This window comes from Cephus cinctus, unplaced genomic scaffold, assembly GCF_000341935.2.
Source record: "Cephus cinctus unplaced genomic scaffold, Ccin1 Ccin1_scaffold1161, whole genome shotgun sequence".
NCBI classification, from domain to species: Eukaryota; Metazoa; Arthropoda; class Insecta; order Hymenoptera; family Cephidae; genus Cephus; species Cephus cinctus.
Genome location: NW_014333651.1, coordinates 171,260 through 173,868, shown reverse-complemented (window position 1 = coordinate 173,868; position 2,609 = coordinate 171,260).

The following is a 2,609-nucleotide window of genomic DNA, read 5'->3' as shown; positions in this document are numbered from 1 at the left end:
GGACCAGGATTGGGATTCGGACAGGGAAAACGGAGGGTGGGAACAGTGCTCCTTTCAAAAGTTACAGACAGTATTCTTTAGCTAGCTACCCTAATCCTTTGGTAAAAACGTCGAATAAACGGCGCGGTCAAAGTTCAGTTACGGAACATTTAGCGTATCTTATGCAAAGAGGAAACGATAACAGACACCGGGTGATCACTTGGGCCTAAGAAGACAGTTCCAAAGGTAGTGACGGTCGGGTGCCACCACGAGGCTAATGATCCTGCAAGGGTGCTTCATCCCCTTCGAATTCTTACTTTTCCGCTCTCTTTGGGCTCTTTGGGCTCTTTGGGCTCTTTGGGGTTTCCGTGACTAAATAAAAAACAGTCAAGTAGATTTGAACTAATACCAGTGTCGGACAGTATCACGGTGAGACCCGACTGCGTGCGTGCGTGCGTGCGTGCGCGTGTTCTCGCGTGAAATACTGCAGTGTCCATTTTGTGTCTTCTCTTTAAATCTACAAGGGATGCGCTCTTCGCCGCGTTGTAAAATACAATGATCCGTTATCTACGTTAGTTCCTTTAAAGTTTTCTTTTCATATTTCATTTTTTTTGTTCTCCTCCAAACCTCCTTACGCCTCGTCGCTCCCGTTAATTTACAATAAAATATCACAGTTCTGTTCGTACCACGCAATATATTGTTTTTCCTTAAAGTGTCCCTAGTATATTTCGCTCTCGTCCTCTCAAAATTTTCACACTCCCCTCTCTTCTGTACATACTCACGCATTCGCTTTCTCTTACTTTCGCGCACACTCTTCCATTTGCACACAGCTGGAACAAATTGTTCGAATTAATGGTTAATCGATCGATGGCCGAATGCCGCTCGAATACCAGTAACTTTTTAAACATTTAAAATGACTTTGTAAACAGATAGTTTTCTTATTTTTTCGTTCTCTCTCTCTTTAACCCTCTTAAAACCCCTTGTGCTACGTTAAATCTAACCTAAGTATCTCGCGCCGCCAGCATTTTATATAGAAAATATTTAAATGTCCCGCCACTCAAATGTACTACCACTCTGGAGATCAGCTCCGCTTGCTGCTACACACGTACAAGAGGAAAATTCAGAAAAGGGAAAGATTACACGCGAGAAGGAAAAGAAGATGAAAATAAAGAAACAACTGAGAAGCGAGTAAACAGAGAGAAGCAAGAAAAAAGATTGGAAGATGCCGCCGTCGCTCGGCCAGCCTTCTCGACGATTCTCGTTGGATCGATGCGGCTTTTCCTCCGCCATTTTTCTCTTCTACATTGTCTCTTCGTAATTCCTTTTCACTTTAACTGCTTCTCTCGTTCACCGCGTTACTTCGCGTTACTCCGCGTTACTCCGCGTTACTCCGCGTGCATTCTGCATTCTTTGACGCGATTGTTACGCGACGCGCGCTTAGCTGGAACAGAGAAAAATTAAAACAGAAAAGAAAACGAACACTCGCCGATCGGGTGAGAGACTCTCTACTTTGGCCATTACTTTTTCAACGTGGTAGTTTATTAAACGAAAATCATAATTATAATAATAATAATAATAATAATAATAATAATAATAATAATAATAATAATAATCAATAAGAAACTAAGGATAATTAGACAGAGAAAAATCACAATTAAAGCACGTGGGCTCTCTGGCTCTGCCCTGCCTCCCCGTTTCCATATTTATTTTCGTATTTTCTCTAATTTCTCGATAGATCATTCGCGTCAAGTCGCTCACCCATTATTCACTCACTCGCTCATTTCGCTAACTGACATTCCACGCAAGTTCCCGGGCATTTCTTATTAGGCCCAATCAGAGGATCCCAAAACATTTGCATCCTTCTCTTTCTCCACACACTCATTCTACGCGCACACACTTTCGCGCGCCATGCACACTGTAACCCTTTCCCACCCCTCCCACTTGTCGCCCGGACATTTTTGCCAAAAAAATGACCAACAATGGTAGGACCTAAACAAAACAAAAAAAAAAGAGCGCCCTGACGATTACAATAATTCGTAATAATTGTAGAATATTATACTTTCTTAATAACAAACTAATAGTAAACAACTTGAGCACAGGTGAGGCGCTGCACGGTGTTTGCGTCCTGAGAACACTTTCGAGTTTTTATTTTTCTACACATAATGATGCGTAAATATATATATATATATATATATATATATATCTATATATATATCTTTCCTTTAGGTAGTTTTTTTTTAAACAATGTTCTTCAGTTACCCCTCTTAACTCATTGCTATCCTCTCCTGCTTGAGCGTTTGACTTTTTTAAAAAGCGCAACACCAAAGAAGGAGATGACGAAAAAGAAAAAAAAGAATCATTTGAAAATTAACTAATCGCTCAGAAATCCTGCATGCACGTAGACTGTAGAAGGATCGCTCAGCGATTTCAAGAGAGAAAACGAAAGTAAGAGCACAATGAAACTAACAAAACGCGAATGAGTTGAATATAAGAAAGGAAAAAGAAGAAATATTCTCATTAATTATCAGGAGGGCCAATATGCAGATGTGGGTCTCGCTTCACGTATTAGCCGTAATTTTCGTTTCTTTTCCATTTTCATTCTCTCTTTTTGCAGGCATCGTGACTGACCC